The sequence below is a fragment of the Pleurodeles waltl genome, chromosome 2_2 (assembly GCF_031143425.1).
Source record: "Pleurodeles waltl isolate 20211129_DDA chromosome 2_2, aPleWal1.hap1.20221129, whole genome shotgun sequence".
NCBI lineage: Eukaryota > Metazoa > Chordata > Amphibia > Caudata > Salamandridae > Pleurodeles > Pleurodeles waltl.
In genome coordinates, this window is record NC_090439.1 from 7831255 (window position 1) to 7854253 (window position 22999).

The 22999-nt window shown below is 46.3% G+C and overlaps 1 protein-coding gene across 2 annotated transcripts in view; it reads left to right on the top strand.

Moving 5' to 3' along the window:
* Positions 1–4289: 4289 nt before the first annotated feature.
* The window catches only part of ZNF407 (zinc finger protein 407), a 1574765-nt gene continuing 1556055 nt past the window's right edge, over positions 4290–22999 (top strand). The window contains exon 1 of one of the 2 annotated variants that reach the window (XM_069219421.1): positions 4290–4551. The gene's annotated coding sequence lies outside the window, so the exon portion shown is untranslated. The remainder of the gene's footprint in view (positions 4552–22999) is intronic. The other variant, XM_069219420.1, reaches the window with a different exon arrangement.

Genomic DNA, 22999 nt, shown 5'->3' on the forward strand with positions numbered 1-22999 from the left:
GTGGGGGGGTGTCTGTTTATGACTGCGTGCATGCGGGTGTGAGTCGCCTTGAATGAGTGCGTGAATGCCTGCATGTGAGTGTATGTGTATGTTGTGTGTTGTGAATGCATGTGTGCCGCAAAGTATGTTGGTGTGTGTTTCGGTGTGTAGGTATGTATGTGTGTGTGTATGTGTGTATGTGTGTGCGCGGGTGGGTGTGGAAATGTGCGGGGGCAGGAGAGGGAGGGGGAGAGTGGAGGAGGACTTTGGAGAGGGGGAGGAGGTGGGAGAGAACCCTATCAGTGCCAGGGAAGGAATTCCCTGGCACTAATAGTGCCTACTACCATGGTTTTTGTGGCAATATGCTTGCCATGAAAACCATGGCGGTAGGCGGGGTCATAATCCTGAGGGTGAGATTGTGACAGCAGCCGGGCTGGAGACTGAAGTCTTCAGCCCAGCGACCGTTACCACCCTGGCGGACGGAGTGGTACATTGGCGGTTTGGCTTGAGCCAAACCGTACCGCCAGCCTGTTGGCAGTACCTTTCCCCAAATTACCACCGACCGCCAGGGTCGTAATGAGGGCCTTAGTGTTTTCTTTTGTGCCCATAATTGGGTATTTGGCTAAGGTAGCTAAGGATCATAACATAGTGTTGCTTAGAGGACTCTTTAAGCCTACACTAACATTTGGCACAGCCTACACGCACCGGAATAACCTGACTTGTTTGCTTACACCCGTAGAGAAAAGCTTTTTAGATCACACAGATGACAGGAAAAAGGCATTAAAAGACAAGTTTGAAAAAGAATTAGAGCAGCGGACTTATGCAAATGATTATACTTACAGTGCAATAAAAACACAAGGGAAATTAGCTTTAGATGCATTACACGTAGGGAAGCTTTGTGTATATAAGCCTAAATTACGCACTGACACTTTATTTGTGGGCACGAGTGAATGCAGACATGTGTTTTTGTTTCAGAGTAAATGGACATTTATGTTGAATGGACAGGACCCAGCTATTCCAGGGATATATTATATTTGTGGTCTTAATGCTTATTACCGTCTTCCAAAGGGATGGTATGGGACATGTTATTTGGGAATAGTTTTTTCCAAAATTTACCAACTGGATGATTTAAAGAAATTTCCAAAATTGTCTGAATTACATTGTGTTAGACAGAAGAGGGAGTCTCCTTCTAGTGTAGTGGGAGATATATTTGGAGCAATAATTCCTTCAGTAGGAGTCGTCTTGAACTCAATAAAGATTCAAAAGTTGTCTACTATTGTGGATAACAGGCCGACAAATTTTTCAGGAGCTATACTCCTGATGGATAATGAACTTGCTGCTGAAATAGCTATGTATCTTCAAAATAGGCTTGCTTTAGACATTCTTTTTGCGAAAAATGGCAGAGTTTGTCAGATGCTTAATGCTCGACATTGTTGCTCATATATACCAGACAATAGTAAGGAGATTAGAAGCTTACTTCCTAAATGTAGCTAGGGATAGTTCTGATTTGAAAGAATTAAAGGAACCAGGTGTTTGGGAGAAGGTTGGCAAAGGTTTTGCTTCAATGGGAAATTGGCTCAGCAACATTTGGAATGGGATACTATTGAAAATAATACAAGGGATATTGATCATTGTGGTCTGTCTAATTGGAATATGGGGAATATATAAATTATGCATAAGAATTAAAATAAAAAGGGCAAAGAATAATCAGAGGAGGGCAGAAAAGAAAACGGAAAAACTGTTTAGAGAAAATTCTAAAGGGAAACGGAAAAGTGAAGAAATTGAAATGACAGAATTTTGGCTGATGCAAAAATTTGTAGGGGAAGATTTAGTGTGATGACATATTTAGTCATCAGAGGAGGGATTGCTAGAGCAGGAGTTTAACGAGCAATATTAATGAAATGTTTATGTATACTGTGTTATGAAATTGCATAGAAAACGTATTTAACATAGAAAAATAATGCACACATTTGAAATGTGCTCACGAGAAGTGGCTACCAATATACCAGAAGAGTGACTAATATGCTTATTAGTTATGTAATATTGAGCATTTTATTTTATAAATGTAGTAATACATCATATTTAGGGTTATACATTAAGTGTTAACTTTATTAATTGAAAGCTTTAACTAAGCAAAAGTCTTGCCTAGTTGTCTGATCTCATGATGAACTGCATTTCCTAATGCGTTTAATAAATTGCTTGCTCGAAGAGAATTAAACTGTGAAATCCTATTGCTATGAAGTAATGTGCTCATGACTGCAGACTTTCTCATGAGAACTGCTTACTAAAAGATGATGTTCCTGTTGAATGCACAACAGTGTAATTGTAACATGTGCTGGACTAACTATCTCAGGAGAAAACAAGAGACACTGACTGCAGTACGAAATTCAACAATATTGTTACTTGACGAGCCGGATTAGGAGGACATCGCAGACTGGACCAATCCTTAACATGTGAACTGTGAAATATTAGAAATCACTAAGCGGATACTATTTATTATTGGATAGAAGTGTTAACAGGCGACCTTTGGACCGATAGGGTTTTGGGAGATAGTTTAGTGGGCTTTGATATAGCTGCCCTGCACAGGAGAGAGACAGTTCCTTTTGCCCCATTCCTTGCTAGCCGAAAAGCAGTATTTTATTTGTGTCTTGAAAAGAGACTTTGCTTAACTTTAATGCTAAAGACTTTGCCTTTCTGAACTTTGCCTGAGATCTTGCTGACCGAGCTGATGTCCTGAGGACGAAGACTGACTCTGCTTGCGGATCTATTCTGAGGATAGGTAATATGAGATAATGCTGACTGTATTGTCTATTTGCTTTTCTTTCTAGATACCAACCGCAATATTTGACAGAGCCATAGTTAGATGTTTTTCTAAATTTGTGTTGACTAAATTGTTTTGCATGAAGCCCAAAATGCTAATGCTAATCTGAGGTTAGTTGAGGAATTCAACAATGAATCTGCTAGATGGATTAATAGTTGGAATCTTTTCTTTGCTGAAACTAAATGTATAAAATAGCAATCTTGCAGATACTCCTGTTGTTAATTTGCACCACAATAGCGGAATGTGTTGTAATTTAAGCTTTGAATTGATTGCATTTCTTTAGACGTTTCGGACAACCAGTATTGTTTCTTTATGTGTATCATTGGATATTGAGATTAACCTATGTAATACTAGCATTGTTAATATAGGGAAATAAATATTCTAACTTTTAATTAAATTGGTGTGGTTATTCATGACTGAAAGGCCATGGTGTGTCAATTACTGACTCCTGTTGATTAATAATGTTATTGATCATTGTTGGCAAATGTTTATTGATTATTTATTTGTGATGATTCAAGGCTTATGTAGTGGGAACACCCCAAACGTTTAGGTCAAAAGATTCATTGACCTCGTTGCGTCCCCTTGTAAGTTTACTTATTAAGGTTCAGACGCGTCATCAATGTCATGCGCCGGTATGTCACTTACATACTACCTAACTTGTTTAGCCTAGTCCCCCCACTTTTTTTTAGGGTCAAGGCTGTGAGTGCATGTGTCTTACTTGTGAGACTCTGTTGTGTTCAGTAAAGGGCTTGGAGCCCACCTGTCGCTCACCATTTGTTGGTTTGTGTGGCATTCTTCTTTACAGCCTCCTAATTCGTCAAGGCATGCCTGGCATCATTTCCATTTTTCTGCGTGGAGCAGGGATCAAGCACTAATTGATTCAGCTTAATAAGTGCCCATCCACTGCTCCCAACGTGATCGAGGTACTGTTTGTTCTTTTTAAGTTCTAGTGCCCTGCAAACAGAAGGCTTCTGACTGGCAAAAATGTACCCTGCAGGAAAAACAAACTTGCAAAGTTTTATTTTTTAAAGCTTTTTTATTTTGCCAAGTCGTCTCTTCTCAGTTTCCATGCATGTTTTCTTTTGTTTTTGCTCGTGGGTGTTATCGTTAAAGATGATAATTAACTTGTCCTAAATTCGTGAGACCTAGTGCATTACAAATGCTTGCTAGGACTTGTGTCTGGTCACATGTTCTTCACCAGGGCTGACAATGTTACAGTTTGATATTGATAGACAATTTTGGCAGTCTTGGATTTGGATAAAAAGGATATCGCAAAAAAACGCACTGCGCATCACACTTAAAACCACAAGACCGGTGTTGATTAGAGGTCGCCCTTTAACTCGTTCATCACGTGACATGATGCGTTGCTATGGACGCCGAAGGAGTCCAGGCCTCCAGTTGACAACTAGACACCGCGTCGCTCTGGGTTTCACAGCTCACTGACGGTGGAAATATTCTCTACGTATGACGTGTGGAACGAGGATGTGACGTAATGTCACGTGTCATTGTGTCGATAGTAAGTGATCCTGCTGCGGTTGGAGCATGCGGAGTGTGCTTTTTGAGGCACTCTCGCGGAGAACTCTATTTGGTGTTGCACCGGAAGTGGACCTGGCTGGGAGGAGGAGGTAGGGGTGCTGTTCAGAGAGAGCCTCTGGCGGGAGAGAAGGGGGACAGGAAGTGTGGAGAGACGGAGTCTCAGGACGGAAGCAGCTGAGCAGGAGACACTCACACAGCAGCAGAGATCAGCACAGGTACCAGGAGGGGGAAGGAATGCTGACCAAGAGACAGAACACCTGCAGAGAGGCAGAATTACACAGTGCCACGAGACAGACACAGGGTGTAACGATATGCAGATTATGACAGGAGCAAAGCAAGATGCCCCATGTCAGGTGTATAGCTCCTCTACTTTTTTTTCTCTGCGTTCTCGTTTCTGTAGTCCATCACTTATGATGAGAAATCAAAACTAAAGTACCAGAGTGCAAAGAATAAAATACTACTGGGTGAGGTACTAGCACCTTACAACGGGCAACTTGCAGCCTGTTATGAAAGTGTCAGCAGTTGGGTGTTAATGATCCACAGTGTAACTGCCAACTCTCCATGTACACGAAAAAAAATCTAGATTGCGTTTTGTTGTTAGGGAAACACGAGCTACACAGAGTGTAACAACGTTGTAAATTGGGAAATGCCAAGCAGATTAAATTAAGTAACAGTTGGCAATGTACTGACTGTATGAATAAAAAGTACGAACAGCCCAAGTTGCAATGTGGCCCTCAGGAAGAATTGAGGGGGAACAATTCCTTACTCGCTTAACTCTCCTGATGTAGTAGTTTTTTCAGAAGAGGAAATAATCATTGCCCTCGAAACCCGAATTGCCAGATTAAACAAGTATTGTTACGCTTCTTTATTTTCTGGTTCTCGACCCTCTCTTGTGTACCATGGATGTCTAACGCCCTATATATAATAATATGTTTTTTTTGTTCGTTCTCATTCAGTACCGAGTAGCATTTCTCTCAATTTCCCTTTGAAGTTGAATAATCTTCTAGTCCTCCAAGCAGCCCACATCGTCTCCTTTCCAGGTGCCACCTTTCCCCTTCTTAGTTGTCGATTTTACTAATTTACCCCCCCTCGAAAGGATCCTCATGTCTATAATATATGACCTCCTCCAAAGGCAGGAATTGATTATACTCTAAGCAGTGCAAGGTAAAACCTTTCACAATGCCCCAAGTACATCCTTTCTTATCTCCCGTTACGGGATTTTGCCGTATGCATGATTGCTAAATTCAGATCATCATATCCCCATGCAGTATTTAACTTTTCCGCCTTCTCCTTCACGTCCTACCCAGTAACTGATCTTTCTTCTTATTTCCTTATAGCTGTAGCAGTAGTATTTTCCTCTCCTTTCAGTGCAGCTTCTCTTCCCAGTTCCCCATTGGCGCAAGAGGTACCTATTGTGTTCTCACTACAGCATGAGGTCTCCTCTGTGCATGCTTCCAGTCCTCCTTCTGTTCCACAGAACTCTCTACCTCAGAGGCGGTGTGGTGCTGCTGCACGGTGTATATGCCTTTCGATAAGTATGCTGTTGACCAGCTGCGACCCGCTCCGTATGCTTAGGGAAGAGGCATGGATGGGTCTCTTCAGATTCACCGCTGCTTGGTGGCCGCCCCTCTCAGTGCCTGCTGTCAAAGCAGCTAGTGGCAGAAAGTTATACTGTCTGGGGAAGTGGAGGTGGGTAGACTTCTTGGAATTGCTTTTGGGGACTACCGATAAATGAGATGAGCGACAGCTCTCTCTGCGAAGTCCACTGTCTCCAAAGTGCTTCTCTTTGTGAGTAGGACAGGAGTGTGAAATCGAATCCTTACCATGAGGAGACGTGACCGTTGTGTGGCTATGGAAAGAAAGTCCCCTTTGAGCAGGCCAATTTATACTTTTGCCTGGCTTGGCCCTTCTCTACAAAGCAATAAGCAATTTTAGTTGAGAGAGGTATCGTACCTGGGCTCACGGGGATACATCCAAGGTTTGATGGCAGTACACAAATGGAAGAAGCTGTGTATGGCATACAATTGATGTGACTAGCTAAGCAGTTCCTCTAATGAACTTATCGTTCTGTACCCACCATAACGTGGTTATATCTGGATAAATGAACATGTGGTAACTGTAGCTAGGAAGCCACCATTAGTATTGTGTTATCATATCTTAAATTTGAATATGGATTACATATTGGAATACAGGACTGCATTCAAGGAAGCCACTCATGTCTTAGTGAGGCCAGTGATTAATGCATTGCCATAATTGATTTCTGTGGAGTCCATAGCTTGAATTTGTTTCTTCAGGTTAGATCTGGGTAGACAGGCTCTGATGTTTCGTTTAACTACAGTTGGTAGTTGGGACTTCTCATACCTTGATGTGGGTTTCCTGGATAACTTCAGGTTAGGATGAAGCTCAGGGATTTGGCTGAAGTGATATCCCTTTTATTATAATTCAGGTGATAGACCCAGTCAGTCACTTGGAAGTTGACACTTTGTTATTGAAGATAAGACCATTGTTTTCGTGAGAATTTGGTTTTGATTAGTTTAATCAAATTATTAATTTCGGAGATGCAACTGGCATCTCTCTGATATGCTCATAAATGTAAAACTCAAATGGGTTTCCGTTGCAACAGCCCCAAATTTGGTGCAAAATGCACACAGCCAGTGATTGCCAACTTGCCCACTATGTACCGACAATTTTTATCCACTTAACACACATTTTTTAAATCTAATAAATCATGCTGTCTTTGCTTTAATTCAGTTGATCTCACACCAGTTATTAAATACGTTTGTTACATCTTTATTGTGAAATAGTAGTTCAAGCAACCTCGTTTATATCATGCGTTACTAGTAGATAGAGACAGAAAGACCCAGATCAAGAACCTCCTAATGTTTTATAAGTAAAATAAAGTAGCAATAGACATGTTTGGTATTATCTCTAGTTTGTGATACAGCACATGATTTGTTACAACGGCAAGTTCGTAAGAAGAATCAAAAAGGCTCCTAAACTAAGTTCATCTCTGCGTATCATCTTTGCGCTACTTAAGATTGCTAGAAAGCTGACCGAATTGGTGATACTCTACAAGAAAAGGCCTATTGGGCAACTAAATGCTGAGAAATTGAAACTAATTGCCTTTCCATGAGGGTATGTGAATTCATCAGTATTGATACAAAGCAGAATGAGAACTTAATTTAATCAATTATCTTGGTTGCCTGTTAGAGCAGCAGCACCCGAGAGAATGCAAGATGCTAAGTAAGTGTCTGTGCCACCTGTATGAGAACAGTTAAGATTCTAGGCCTGACATTTGAACTACAGTGTGGCAGTGTCTTTTCTGAGATGGACTACAATTATAAAGCTACTTATTTTTTACATCGTGACTCAATCACTATTAGCAGGGAGGTTACTAACACACAATCAATCAATCAAATAAAAAAACATTTATAAAGCGCGCTACTCACCCTTGAGGGTCTCAAGGCGCTAGGGGGAGGGGGTTACTGCTGCTCGAAGAGCCAGGTCTTGAGCTGCCTCCGGAATGCGAGGTGGTCCTGGGTGGTCCTGAGGTTGGTGGGGAGGGAATTCCATGTCTTGGCCGCCAGGTAGGAGAAGGATTTCCCACCTGCCGTGGTGCGGCGGATGCGAGGGACGGCGGCGAGGTTGGCGGAGCGAAGTTGACGGGTGGACGTGTAGAAACTGAGGCGACGGTTGTGGTATTCGGGTCCCTTGTTGTGGAGGGCTTTGTGTGCGTGGGTGAGGAGCCGGAAGGTGATCCTTATGTTGACGGGAAGCCAGTGCCGGTGTCTCAGGTGGGCGGAGATGTGGCTGTTGCGGGGTATGTCGAGGACGAGGCAGGCGGAGACGTTTTGTATTCGCTGCAGACGTTTCTGGAGTTTAGCTGTGGTTCCTGCGTATAGGGTGTTTCCGTAGTCCAGGCGGGTCGTGACGAGGGCATGGGTCACAGTCTTTCTGGTGTCGGGGGGGGATCCAGCGGAAGATCTTTCGGAGCATGCAGAGGGTGAGGAAGCAGGAAGATGATACAGCATTGACTTGCTTGGTCATGGTGAGAAGCGGGTCCAGGATGAATCCGAGGTTGCGTGCGTGGTCTGAGGGGGTTGGTGCAGTGCCTAGGGCCGTGGGCCACCAAGAGTCGTCCCAGGCGGACGGGGTGTTTCCGAGGATGAGGACTTCTGTTTTTTCTGAGTTCAGTTTCAGACGGCTGAGTTTCATCCATTCTGCGACGTCTTTCATTCCATCTTGTAGGTTGGTCTTGGTGCCAGTGGGGTCCTTGGTGAGGGAAAGTATTAGCTGAGTGTCGTCGGCGTAGGAGGTGATGTTGTGTTTGCGTACGATGTCGGCGAGGGGGCTCATGTAGACATTGAAGAGAGTCGGGCTGAGCGAGGAGCCTTGTGGGATGCCGCAGATGATCTCGGTGGGGTCTGAGCGGAACGGAGGGAGGTAGACTCTTTGGGAGCGGTTAGAAAGGTAAGAGGAGATCCAGTCCAGGGTCAGTCCTTGGATACCGGTGGAGCGCAGGCGGGATGTTAGGGTTCAGTGGCAGACGGTGTCGAAGGCAGCCGATAGGTCGAGGAGGATGAGGGCGACTGTTTCTCCGTTGTCCATCAGAGTTCTGATGTCGTCTATGACTGAGATGAGGGCGGTTTCTGTGCTGTGATTGGCTCGGAATCCGGACTGAGAGGGGTCGAGTAGATTGTTGTCTTCAAGGAAGTTGGTAAGTTGCTTGTTGACGGTCTTCTCTATGACTTTGGCAGGGAAGGGGAGGAGCGAGATGGGACGGAAGTTCTTCAGGTCGCTGGGATCCGCCGTAGGTTTCTTCAGTAGGGCGTTGACTTCTGCGTGTTTCCAGCTCTCGGGGAAGGTGACAGAAGCAAACAAGCTGTTGATGATGGTCTGGAGATGCGGGGCGATGATGTCGTCGGCTTTGTTGAAGATGAAGTGTGGACAGGGGTCCGATGGGGCACCGGAGTGGATGGAGTTCATGGTAGCTTTGGTCTCCTCCGTGCTGATGTGAGTCCAGGCGTTGAGGGTGATGGCTGGGGTTGTAGGTTTTGTGGTGGTTGGCTGGGTCTGGTGTCCAAAGCTGTTGTGTAGGTCGGTGATCTTACGATGGAAGAAGGTGGCGAGGGAGTTGCAGAGGTCTTGTGAGGGCGTGATGGCGTTGGAGTTGGCGTTAGGATTGGAGAGCTCTTTGACAATGTTGAAGAGTTCTTTGCTGTTGTGAGTGTTCTTGTCCAGTCTGTCTGTGAAGGAAGTTCTTTTGGTGGCGCGGATCAGTTGGTGGTGTTCACGGGTGGCGTGTTTGAGGGCAGACATGTTTTCTGCGGTGCGGTCCTTGCGCCAGGCTTTCTTGAGGGTACAGCAGTTTTTTTTGGATTCGTTGAGGGTGTCTGTGAACCTTTGAGGTTTCCTGGTGCTGGTCTGTCTTGGGAGGTGTCTGAGGGGTGCGAGGTTGTCCGCGCAGTTGGTGATCCAAGAGGCTGAGGGCTGCGTCGTTGGGGTCGGTGGAGAAGGTGGGTTGGTTGTCGCTGAGAGTGGAGAGAAGCTGTTCCGTGGGGATTTTGTTCCAATGTCTGCGTGGGATGGGTTGTGTGCGGAGGTGGAGAGTCTCGCGTCTGAAGGTGAAGTGGACACATATGTGGTCGGTCCAGTGTATTACGGAGGAGTGGCTGACGGATACGTGGTTTCTGGCGGAGAAGATGGGGTCGAGCGTGTGTCCGGCATTGTGGGTGGGGGTGTTCACCAGTTGCCTGAGACCGAGGTTGTCGAGCCAGAGGATGTTGAGCCTAGAATACGGTGGATTGATTGATGGATGGATTATGAATGAAGGGGATGTTTGGGGCTTCTTTTGCTTCTCTAGTTGTTGATGTAGTTGTTATCGACATTTGTGCATCCTAAATTATAGTGCTGCTCCATTCAGGAGTGCACATTCAGATTCCTGCGACAGTGCAGTTGAGGGCTATAATTTAAAGTTTAATAAGCTTTTACTTAGTGAACAAATGCAGAGCTACGTGTGACCCCAGTGAATGCCAAGGGCCAGTAGAGTTTCTTGAAGATCACTGGTAACAAGTGTGTGTTGGACTCTATCAAAACACTGGGGTCTCCTGGATAAGGAGAGCGGGATAGGGTTATATACATGAACAAACTAGAAAAAAAACACCTCCTTACAGGCCATTGACAAAAAAAATATTTTATCAATAATTTTGCCTTTATATATTCATCTTTCACCATTTATTGTACACAAATAGCAATGTGAGACATAATTGATACAAATCATCAGTTATCATTATTTCATCACTAGTTCACCATAACAAAATTTCCTACCATGCCATCATACCACTAAAAACCAGTTAATTCATACCACACATATTCCATTCACCCCTGATTTACCACCTTAACGACATTATTGATTTTAAGTTTGAGTTGAATGGAATATGTGTGGAATGAAGGATTTTTTTTTTTTACTAGTTTGTTCACAGGTGTGTATTGGTTCTCCACTCAGGAAACTGGGGCAGCGATGGAGAGCAAAGAAAAATAGAACTATAAGTGGAACAGTGTAGGATTGATGAGGCCAGCGTTACTTGGAATTTCTCTAATTTTGTGATGATGCAGTGTCAAAGTCGGGCTCTAGGCTAAATGAGCAAGGTGCATTATGGTTCTTCTATGTTAATTTTTTCCCTGATGGTATGGCCACTCACTGTGCTACATTCTTTAACAGTTCTGTATTGCTATACCATGTGTGGGGAACATATAACCAACATTGTTTAGACTCAAGAAAATGTAAATGAAATGCAACAGACACAGAACGTGTTAGGAAAAGTTTAAAAATCTATTTGGTGGCCTAATGGTTTAGCCAGTTCTGCACAAGATATTTAGTCATGCCCCATGTACTTATAGCCGATTTCGGGATTGTTGGAAAACCTATGATGTTGGACTTTATGGATCAAATCTGTTTATTGGCTTTTCAATTATAAAACATCACATATGCAACGCAGAAGAGTAAAACAGTTACATTGGCATAAAGCTTACTCCTTGCACAGTGACAGAAATACTTAATACAAAATTCAACTTTGTTTCCCCGCGGCTAGTGAACAATACAAAAATCAATCGGTCCCAGGCCCGTTACAATACAACCCGGGTCCTGTATATACATTTCTAGTGCAAATTTGCCCCCAATCACTCAATTCAAGTTCAGAACCCTCAAATAGGTCGGACATGTCAACTCTGAAAACTCCCCCGACAGTATTTGTAAGAATGGTTGCCATAATTCCTTAAAATCCGCACCTCGCTGCTGAGAGGTCAGAGTAAGCTTTTCCATAGCGAGGATAAACCAGAGCCTATGTAGCCATAACTCTACTGTCAGGATCTGGTCAGCCCCCACACGGATAGCAACAGCTGTAATGCCCCATTTAGAGCTAGGGCCATCTGCCGTCCCTTCAATGATCTCAGGGGGAAAGTGAGAGGGTTGGAAAGGGCAAGCAGAATGTACGCAGGGAGTCTAGGGATCTGAGTGCCATATCAATTATGTCTATTATGTTCTCCCAGTACCGGTGGAGCTTAGGGCAGTGCCATAGAAAAATGGACAAGCGACCCACCACACCCCCTCCAACAACGGCTAGATTTAGCGGGATCCCAAGCGTGAATCCTTGCTGGGGTGTAGTACCAAGAGGAGGCCACTTTATAGGCTGTCTCTGTACCTGCTGCATTGTAAGCTGTGTGGTGTGCCCTTTAGAAAATGCTCTCCCACTCCTCGTCTGAGAGCTCCCTTTCAAGTGCCCTCTCCCACCTCAACTGGCCCTTAGTCTTAGGCGAACGGGCCCCTCCCAGCAGCAGAGCATAGCGCTCCGAGATCACACGCTTATCGCCCTTCTTCATTAGAAGCCATTTTTGAAACTGTGTTAACGGCCTGTCTATTAATGTTCTATTAGCTGGTAACAGGGCCCAGTGTCGTATTTGATAATACATCATCCTGTCAGCCTCGGTTAGGCCGTATGTCTCCCTCAGTTGGTCAAAGGGGATCACCCCCTGCTCGTCAAATAGATATCCTACCCTTTTACAGCCCCCTTCATGCCATCGACGTAATGCTTCCGACTGAAGACGTGGAACAAAATCAGGGTTCGCACCCAAGGGAGTCATTGGGGACGGCAAGGTCGTCAAGCCCACCCTGTTGGCCACCCGATCCCACACCCTCATCGAGACCTCCGTGACCGGGGATACATATAACCCCGCGCTCTGTGACGGCGCCTAAGCCAGGGCTCCCTCCATATATGAGAGCCAGCCACTGCCTGGTCCATGAAGCACCAATGCTTCTCGGAAGACGGGCGGCTCCATTCCAAGAGGAAACGCAATTGTGCTACTTGAAAGTATCGAAGGAGGCAGGGGACCGCGAGTCCGCCCTCCTGCTTAGGGCGGTACAGCACTCGTCGTGGTAGCCACGACGCCCTCCCTTCCCATATAAATCTTAAAACTGCTGTTTGGAGGGTTGCTAACGTTTGCGGCGGGGGTTCTACCAGGAGTGCCTGGAACACATACAGTATACGTGGCAGGATGGTCATCTTCACTGCAGCCACCCTGCCCAACCAAGACAGTTTAAGTCTCCCCCAAGTCTCTAAGTCGCACTGCACCTCCCGTACCAATTTTGTGTAGTTCAACGTCGCCGTACGAGTGACCGTGGAACCCAGCTCGACCCCCAAGTACGGAAGGCCCGAGGAAGACCATCTAAAATGGAATCGGGCCTTCAGATCCCTTTCATGCTCAGCACTGATAAACTTGCCCATAGCCTGCGATTTTAGCATATTTATCCGGAATCCCAAGACCCGTCCAAATTCCTCTAAGACACCCATTAGTACCGGTAATGAGGTCGAAGGTTCCGCCAAAGTAAGAATTACGTCATCTGCATATAACGATATGATATGCTCATCACCCCCAAACTTCACCCCCGTAATCCGAGGGTCGTCCCGGAGCCTCTGCGCCGTAGGCTTCATATAAAGCGCAAACAAGAGGGGCAAAAGCGGGCACCCCTGCCGGGTCCCTCTTTGAACTAAGAATGGTAAAGAGAGCGTTCCATTAACTCTGATCGCCGCCCGAGGCGCCTGAAAAATGCAGCGGATCCATGCCATGAAACCCGGGCCCAACCCAACGCGCTCTAGCACCTTGAACAGGTATGGCCAATAAACCCTATCGAACGCCTTGTCAGCATCGATAGATAGGGCAAGCGTTCAGTTTTATCCAATATATGAAGCAGTCACTTGGTATTATCACTACACTGCCTATGCGGTATAAATCCCGCTTGGTCAGGATCCACAAGCCCCGGCATATAATAGTTGAGACTATGTGCCAGAATGCCAGTGAATAATTTGGCATCTATATTCAAGAGGGAAATCGGCGTGTACGAGGCACATTCCTCGGGGTTCTTCCCCGGCTTCGGAATAACCACGATAGTGGCATCTAACATGCTCGGCGTAAGAGCCCCCGTGTACCGAAAGGAATTAAAAAGTCGCTCTAAAACAGGTACAAGTTCCATACACAAGGACTTATAAAAAAGCGCAGAGAAACCGTCAGGGCCAGGTGACTTCCCGGACTGTAGGTGCGCAATTGGTGATACAACTTCCTCTGCCCTTATAGGTTGATCTAACAGAGTCGCCTCCCTCTCAGTCAAGGGTGTAATTGCTATGCCCTCTAAGAAGGACTCTGGAGTTGAGTCCCCGGGCTCCTCAGCCCCATATAATCCCCGACAGAATTCCGCAAAGGCCTCCGCTATTTGGTCGCTAGTGCGCACTTCCAGTCCCAAGGGAGAGCGAACCAGTTTTACCATTGACGCTGCGCTCTCAACCTGTGTGCCAATAGCTTCCCACATTTATTACTTCCGACATAGTACTTATGTTTAAGGCGGACTACCGCATACTCTGCCCTGTCCCAATCCAAACACCTCAGCTGCTCCCTCATTTTCTCAAACTCTCGCCAAATTCTCGGTGCACCGGTGTGCTTATGTGAACGCTCCAGCACCCTCACTCGCTGTTCTAAATCCTCCCTGAGTTGTCTCCTTGCCTTATTGTCCCTAGCAGAGAGCGACATCACCTCACCCCTCACTACAGCTTTCAATGCCTCCCATAGCGTCGCAGTGCTTGTTGTCCCATCGTCATTAAAGCTGAGGTAGTCTGTTATTGCCTTTCGAATCGCCTCCAACGTTGCACCGTTCTAAAGCATCGAGTCCCTAAATTGCCAGCCTGATGCGCTCCATATTCATATGAACCTCAACTGTTACCGGGGCGTGATCTGACAGGGCTCGAGGCTCAATCACTGAATCCCTCACCTGGGGAAGGAACTCCTGCGAGGCCGGGAAAAGGTCCAACCTAACGTATGTTTTAGTCGCTGCCGAATAAAAGGAATAATCCCTTAACGTGGGGTGCGCACTCCTCCACACGTCCACCAGGCCACACTCACTCAGCCACTGACAACCAGCCACCGTCATAGACCCCGTCTGCCCATACCGGTGACCCAAATGGTCCAGATCCCCATCCATCACCAGATTAAAATCGCCCCCCACCAGGATTGCACCATCAGGGGATTGCAGCAGCGGGGTCAAGGCCTGTTTTAGGAAGATTTCCTGCTGGGAGTTAGGCGCATGTAGGGAAGCGACAGTGAAGGAAATACCCCCTAGTCTCAATCTCATGGCTATAAGCCTCCCCTGAACCTCATACAATTGTGATATCACTTCCGCAGGGAATGAGCGCGCTAGAAGTATTGACATTCTGCATGCTTTGATGGTGACGAAGACCAGAACTGCTTGGGGAACCACTTAGAGCGCATACGATAAGTATCTTTTGAAAGAAGGTGTGTCTCCTGCAGAAGGCATATATGACTCCCCATTCTCTCTAAGGCAGACAGGATGGCTAACCTCTTGGTAGGGTTATTGAGCCCCCGGACATTCAAGCTCGTACATTTAATAATCATGTCTTAAAGTTACGGAGCATGCAAAAGGAAGGGAGCCCGCAAGAGGACCACCCCGTGTCAAAATCTAGGCCACCTATAACCCCAGGGCCTGGGAATATCTCTACCAGAAGCCAGTATTTCAGGGAAACCCAACAACATTCAACTGATATGCACAACAGGTGCATAGAACACAAAAGTCCTCGAACATCCATCTTCGCGAGGTAAAATCTCCACAGGGCATTATATCCAACCATGTTTAGTAACCAGGTCCATCGCCCCCCCGACCCCCTTCAACAGTCAGCATGCCAATAGCAGCCGGGTCCAAGGCCATCAGTGGCACCCCCACTCCCCATCTCTAAGCTGAAGTTCTGGCGGCCACGCTGTTCAAAACAGATGCCCTCTCCGACCTCCGCTCCGAGGCCGTTGGGCGCTGCAGCTTCCTTCTCTTCTCCTTCCGCTGCCAGTGCTAAGGGTCCCCCACCGGCAGGGTCACCCCAGCACTCGCCTCTTGGCCTATGTCCTCCCGACCCAGGATACGGCTTGCTTCCAAAATAGATTTCACCTGCCGGAGTTGCTCCTCCCATCGGAAGACCAGGTGGAACGGGTGGCCCCAAGAATAGGACACATTGTGCGCTCGCAAGTGATCCGTGATCGGTCTAAATTCTCTCCGCCTCTGCAGAGTCCGCACGGAGAGGTCGTGAAATAGTTGGAGTTCCTGTCCTCTAAAAAGTACCTGTTGAAGATTACGAGCCCGCTGTAGAATCTTTTATTTAAGAACAAAGTTATGAAGACAGGCTAAAATGTCTCGTGGGCGGTCCCCAGGGCCACCGGCGCGGCCGACACAGTGAACTCTATCCAGGACTACCTCTTGTGTCTCATCCGGGCCAAGCAGAGAGCGAAACAGGCCCTTCACATAGTCCCCAATGTCCTCCTTTTCAGCGCCCATCGGGGCCCCTCTGATGCAAATATTTTGTCTCCTCAAGCGTTTTTCCAAATCCTCGACCGCTATGTGGAGGACATCCTGCTGCTCTTGGAGGCGAACTACCTCTTGCTGCAGGCCCGCCACTTCTTCACCACGGGGGATCTCACCATCTTCCGGCTGTGAGACTCGCTCGCCCAAGGAGGAAACCTCTCCTCGCAATTCCTTCACCTCCTGGGATATGTCCCTACGCAGCTCTTGGATATCGCTCCGAAGCGAATCAAACAGGGAGGTCAAAAAGCCCTTCGAAATGGGTGAGCCTTCGTCTGGGTCCGTCTCCACCCGACCCTCCAGGGCTTCGCCGCAGGTGAGTCCTCAGCCATTCTCCCCGATGTCAGTCTCGCTTGGATTTAGACGTCGCCATGTCGCGCCGGCCTAGTCTCGGTTCGTCGGGACCATCCCTCAGGTCTCTCCAAAATCTCCGTCTGAGGCGGGTCACCAGATGCCGCCGTGTCAGAGACCCCGTCTGGGCCTAACACCTGGAAGCCACCTCCTGCGCAGCGCAGCTTTTACTGCCTCTGTCTCCGTATGTACGGGCCCACAATTACTTATACTCCCGGCAGGTAAGGGTCGCAGTATTGAGGCAAAGAGGTGGAGCCCCCGGTCTTTACTCGGGGCCTCTGTCTTTCAGTCTGCCCCTCATAGGGGTGCTAGGTTGGGAGGCACCAGTCTCCAGCCCCCTCTCTAGTCCTGCGTGCAGGGGCGCCTCCCGCGCCCAAAGCGATCATGCAGCCTGGGGTCACAACCCCCACCACGTCCCTGCAGCTCACGGGCCCAAACCAAGCCCTCCAGGCCCCCGGTCCTCCCGGTGCCAGACTCGGAAGGCCTCCGGAGAGGGGCCCGTCTCGTGGCCCAGGCCGCCGCCCACGCCACTCCGCGGCCCTGATTGAGTCTCGGGGCCGCTCACCGCGGGAGCAGCGCAGCTCTCCTTAGAGCCCTCGCCGGGCCGCCGAAATCCTTCGGGGCGCTCCTCACTTCGGGGGGGGGGGAAACGACTCCTGGCGTCCCCCGCTGGGCCAAACAGCGATTTTTTGGGCCGGGGTGGCGGAGCTCGGACGGGTACGTCCTAGCGCGCCACCATCTTGGACACGCCCCTGATGTTGGACTTTAATGACACAGATATTCCTTTTTCCCTGTGAACTATAAACCCGTTTTGACTGGTCTGCTAAAAACATACTTCTAGAAATCCAGACCTGACGGCCACCCTCGGTCATATTGCAGGACTGAGGGCTTGTCACCAGCTCATATCTGCTGCACCTCTATTGTAAATGAACTGAGTGGGCTTAGTAATATAAATGTTGTGTTAGGAAAAACCTGGTACCAAAAGCCTTTAATTTAACATAGGTCAGACAGTTCACCTTACAAAATCGTGGAACTCAGTCACAAGGAAAAGTATTTGCATTGCAAGAAGAGAACCCGACTTTTGACCTCTGCCTCTGAACACAGAGCAAATGTGACAAGAATAATATTTAAAGGCATCTTAATTGCTAATTCAGTTTCTGACTGAACAGAACACCTGTTCACTCAGAAGGGTCGAGTGGAATCTAAAAATAGCTCACCCTCATAAAATAAAACTCCCATAGCCAGTGGTGGAGTAGATTTTTCGAGCCCTGATATAGTATGAACGATGTGTGGCTTTGGTTGCATTTAGAAAAGTTCCAACCTTCCTATGAATTTTTTTATTTGTTTGCAAATTAAATTAAATGTGTTTTCATTTGTGTATGTGTTTGATGGAATGCTTGTTTCCTTTTTTTTTTTTGTATTGTTTTGTGGTTCAAATCATTGAGGGGGGGCGGCTCCCAGGATTCCAGTAATGATTCAGTGAGGGTCCCCGGGTTCCAGTAATGATAAAGTGATGGTCTACAGAAGTCAAATGGGGAGATATGTGGGATGCCCATGGAAGTGGTTACAATCATAGCCAACTGCAAAACAGTCTCTACTACTGTTTAACATGATGTAAGTGCACATATTACACATCTAAAAAAAACAATAATTCTTGTTATGCAAACCATCTATAACAGCCTTCATTAAACCCATAGGTATACTTCATCTTTCGTCATGACCATGTACCTAATGTCTTGAACTGGTTAGTGCTTATACAAAAACTAGAAAGAATACACTCACCTTGACAACACACTGAAGTTATGTCACATGGGCCTATTTCCTCAGTGCTGCCTTCCTCCATCACAAGAGGTTAGATGGTCAAAAAGACAGAAAATTCACCAAACGTGGCTATCACATCTACTCCAGGTTCCAAGTTAGCTCGAGTTACACATACACAGAATACATAATTGCCCTTTGCAAAGGGAATGTGCTTTCCTGTCACAGTGCTGACCAGCAGCTCATTGACAAGGGCCAGCTGAAGTGGTGAGAATGAGTCCTGTCTGTTGTCTCTGATAAATGTAATTTAACCATATAGAATTTTGTTAGTTAGAACAGTACACTCCTGGACGTTCTGTAATTATCCAAGCTTTTAACATTAAGGATCATAAGTTAAATATTGTTATTGCTTGTAAACAGTACCACAATTAAACCTTGAATGGAAGGTACTTCTGAAAATGATCTAGGCCTACCAGCCAAGCACTTTTCGCCTTTATGTATTACATGATGACCAATACCCCAGTAAGTTTTCCATTTCAAACTACGCCCACAGTCAGCCAACATTAGAACTCCACAAACCCATAGTATTTTCGCTTTAGAGTTATGCTGGTGGTCAGATTAACCTCATTACTCAGAAGCTGTGATCCTTAGGAAGGATTTATGAGATTTGATGTTGGAAGTAATTTTGCAATCTGAATGAGCATCTAACCCAGCATGCTTACCAAGTGGGTAACACTGAAGGCAATGATCGGTGGACGACTAAAGTACAGTTTCTCAGCGAGTGAAAAACTTTACTTTTGTATCATTTCACATTGCACATAGACTGGATATTTTATTTGACTGACCTAGGCCAGTTGCTGTATATGATAAGCCAAAAAGGTGTGTTTTGCTCCCAAGTTCCGTTTGCAGCTTTGTGGGAAAGAACAATGTATAATTGATCATTTTCTTTATCTCAATTGGCCACCTACGAACTACTTGAGATTGAATGGATATTTGAGATGGAAAATCCATAAGATTGGAATGTTAAAATCCAGTTTTTCCCTTTCCCTGGCCAAAAATGGAACTGTGTCTGTAGTTTGGATACTTCACAAAGAGAAGTAATGGGGATGGACTGGAAGCATGCTTGGTATATGTTGATGTGTTTGCTTAATTTCCAGTAAATTGAGGGCATAGGTTATTAGCATAAAACCACTCTGAAAGCAGATTTGTCTCAACTTCATCCATATTGCAAACTTCTGTTTTCTGCGTAACCTCAGAATTCTGTTTTGTAATACGCAAGTCATTCTGCATTGTTGTTCTTTAAACAAAAAAAGTAGATTTATTGATTTTAAACATATAATCAAACTACCACACACAAAACTAAATACAAAAATAAATAAAGTGACATCCAGCCTCCACCCCCCACCTCTGATCTTCCCCTCTCCATGACAGGAATTAACATAATATACCACTTATCACAAATGAGGTCTTTCATCATGGGACACCAGGTCGATGCAGGTGCATTACATTGCCAGGAGTACCAACCCCATTATTCTTTCCCATGACCATCAACCGTTCGCCTTCATCCCAACCCACAATCCCTTCTTCTCATTCACCCACAGTCTACCCCCACACCTTCTCAAATTTCTTCTGGCAGCCCCCTCGCAGACATCCAGCTCCCGTGCCCAATCCTGTATTTGTGGGCTCAACGCACTGCCCCATTTCCTCACAATCTCTCGTTTTGCCTGGAGAAACCCCAAGTTATCTAGGGTCTTCTGAAATGAGGGGAGTTCTGATGTCCCCCAGATGCCTAATATTGTCAACTGAGCTTGAAATGTGATTGGCTACCCAATCGCCACCTCCAGCTGAACTTTTATTGCCCCCACCCTCCCAAAAACAAACACATCTTGGGCTACTCTAACCACAGGCATTCACCACTCACTGCCCTACCAATCGTTTGCAGGAGTGTTATGGTATGACATATTCTATGAAGTATTTTATATTGCATTAATCAAAATTGCGCCTGTATGCCACTTCCCTCAGATGTTGATGTCTCCTGCCACTCCTCATCCTCCAACTGCCCATATCCGCTCACAAATGTGTTAGTTCCCTTGTGTGTTATTCATGAGGGTCTTCCAGGTTAGATTAGTGAGATTGCCTTAATCTTCCTATGGTCATCTAAGACCCATCTCTCCAATGGACACTCTTCAAATGAGTCCTTATCAGGTGTGAGTCTTCCCCTGAGGGTATGTCTCAATTTGTAGTGTTTAAAAATTGGGAGGGTGCCATATCGCATTCCTCTCTAAGATGTGCAAACAGCACCATACCGTTCACATCACATACATTATGGAGCACGGAGAGGCTGATGAGGTCCCATTCTCTAAAGCCTTTCAAGGTCGGCACCACCCCAAGTTTCGTGCCTACCCATAATGGGGTTTTGGGGATGATTCTCGTCCCCCAAGCCCATGTCTTTAAACAGGATGATGCATATCCTTAACACCATTGTGGTCGCTTCTTGGGTGTCGGGTGTCGGTGTCGATCCTACCACCATTGAGAACATGAAGATATCCCTTCCCTCCCAGGACTTCTCTGTTATGGCGATATGCTGGATCCTCCAGCGCTGCAAGCGCCCACTCAATCACAATGCTGACCTGAGATGCTTTGTAATATTTGCCAACATTTGGTAAGGCTATCCCGCATTCATATGTGGACCTTTGACGTGTGTGGAGTGCACACGTGGCAGCCTATCCTGCCATAGTAGCCTTCTCGCACAACCATTGATCTTACGGAAGAAGGCGTGTGATATCCGATGGGGACTGTTCTGTAGGATATAGGTAAATTTAGGACAACTAATCATTTTAAACAGAGTTGCCCTATCCAACAGGGACTGCGGCAACAGACTCCAGTGCGTGGTGTCAGTTTTGAGTCTGCAGGAGCGGGGCCAAATTGTTCTCATAGTGAGTGACTTGATCCCTGGAAATCCAAAGACCCAGGTATTGGAAACAGTTGCGTATCACTTTAAGAGGCATGGGGAGAGCTTCTTGAGATTCCCATGAACCCAGAGGGAACAGAAATGTTCATCTGCCATAAGTCATAAATATTTCTCCCGCTTGTGCCAGTGTCTGTTCCAGTTCTGCTAAGTTTAGAAGGACTTTGTTGGTGTACGTCAATATCCTCTCCTCCCAGATATCTCCCGACATCCAGCCTCAGACCTGTGCATCCACCTGTGTCCACTCTACCAATGCCTCTATCACCAAAGCGAATAGAATAAGTGGCAGGGGGCAGCTGTGTCTAGTCACCTGGCCTATATGGAACTCCTTGGAAAGGATTCCATTAATTTTAACTCAAGCTCTTGGAGCTGCATAGAGTAATCCAACATAATGTCTGAATTTTATCTAAGATAGCAAAAGAAAAGGTCATTCCACTGAATCAATTGCTTTTGTTTGTATACAGCAATACCACATCCAAAGGAAGTGCGACGTCCTTGTCTGCTGCAATGTTATTGTGGAGATGCTGAAGATTAAGCCTAGGTGATCTACTTGGCATAAATCCGTTCTGGTCTGGATGCACCAAATGCAGGATCACTTTCTGCAAACAATTAGCAAATACCTTCAACAGCACCTTAGCATCTGCATTGATTAACGATATCAGGCGAAATGCGCCCCATTGTTCCAGCAGTTTCCCGGGTTTTGGGATCAGTACTATGGTACTGTGGTCGCCAGTTGAACATCACTGGAGCTCACCTCTTTGATGCGCTTCCACATACATCTCATATACAGTAGGTGTGGTGCCACTGTATTAGCCACCTTCTAAAGGAAATCCGCCGGTAGCCCATTTTGACCTAGTGCTTTCCTAGACTGCAGTTGAGTCAGTGCCACCTCCTCAACAGTTAGGTCTTCCTCCTGAACACACGCCTTCTGTCGATCAAGCCACCTACAAGGGCAGTACCAAACAAAGACATACATATCTTCGACTTAAGGTCGAAGGTTGCTTCCATAGAAGTCTCCCATATAGGCTGCGATTGTCTCCACAGCCTTCTTTGAGTCATCTACTAGAGACTCATCCGGGCCCTGAACTCCCTTTATGTGACCTCTCTCTTGGTCCCTCTTACTGAGCCACGCCAACATTTTTCCTGTTGTGTCTCCTCCTTGTATAGGCCCTTCACCTGCATTATATAGTCTAGTTTAACTGCATTTGAAGTTACCGAGTGCTATTCCTCCACCTTGACAAGGAAACTGTCCTTCACATCAGTCTATGTGCATAGCGCATGTACGTCCTCCAAGTGACTTATGTCCCTGTCTACATCTGCGCAGCATTCTCCCCGTCTTCATCTATTACCCACATCCCCACCGATAATCACCACCGGATGGTGGTCTTTTATACCTCCCATACTGTTGCAGCTTCCCATACCAATTTAGCATTTTCCTCAAAGTATTGGGTCGAGGCTGCCTGCAGCTGAGTCACTTCTTTCTCATTTATGAGTCTCCATATCGCCACTCATCTCTTGCTCCTACCCTGTTTATTAGGTGTCCATCGTCACAGCAAAGGCGGAATGGTGTGAAATGCCTCTCACTTTATACTCAGTATCTATGAACCTATGAATAGACTCCCGCGGCGTGAAGAAGTAGTAGTTACAGGAATGGGCATCATGTATTCCAGAGTAAACTGAG